We start from the raw sequence: 1,014 nt of genomic DNA on the forward strand, positions 1-1,014 counted from the left end.
GAGAGAAAAAAAAGCAAATTCACGCAGAAACTCCTCTGGGAGTTGTCTAAGTATGCGTAAGCATTGTGACACTTGCTCATCTCCACGCAGCCCGGTGCAATTATCTGTGTTATGACACTTGATCTGGCCAGTACAAACGACAGCGCTGCGGCGGCACAAACTGGTGCGGACGCCGGCGCCATGTGCACTGATAACGCAAGGAAAGTACTGCAGGTGGCACTGCCAGGCCTTGCGCTGATGACGTTCCGAATCTGATATGCCGTCATCGCTGCTCTTTAGCGCCTTGTCCATTCGTGCCGAACCATTATGAACCTTGATCAAAGGACTCTAGCGGCGGCGTAGACCAATCAAACCTACTCTGGCACGGCCGCGGGGACCGTATTTTGAAAGCGATCTGCCAATGAACAGAGAGTGCCGTACCGTCTGCCGATAGCTGCGCGCGCTGTGTTTTCGCCGTTGCGTTCGCGTAGAAGCGAGAGGCAGCTCAAAGGTGAAGTCGCTCGCCGCTGCGTGCTCTATCTTGAAAGCGATCGTCTTACGGATCGGACGGACGGACAGACGGATGGACGGGCGGACACAGGGACAGTTTTCTCGTTGGGTAAGCATAGATATGCCTACGCATTTAAAAGGAAAACTATTGCCGATCGAAGTCATGCCGGTGCGGTAATGCGTAACTGTAAGTAGGACGTGCAAGTCATTCAGCTGTCATGAAACTTTCGTGCTCAATGTTTTTATTATGAACTGTACGCAAAGAGATGTTGGTGCTCGCTAGACGGCGCCTGCGACTCTCTTAATTCACAGATGAGTTAAAATAAAAAAGTGAGGGAAAGAATAGAGATAAGGCTGTAGTAACAGCAGTTAAAACATTCACATACATAGAGCAAAATAAGCTGTTTCTGAGCATTCGAGTGTTTGCGTCGACGTAAACAAAGGGACCCTCTTTGGTGGAAAACAGAGTGCACAAAATACAAGCAAAAAGAATCACACGAACAGGACATGCAATGTCAGCGAATA

Source organism: Dermacentor silvarum, chromosome 2 (assembly GCF_013339745.2).
Source record: "Dermacentor silvarum isolate Dsil-2018 chromosome 2, BIME_Dsil_1.4, whole genome shotgun sequence".
NCBI lineage: Eukaryota > Metazoa > Arthropoda > Arachnida > Ixodida > Ixodidae > Dermacentor > Dermacentor silvarum.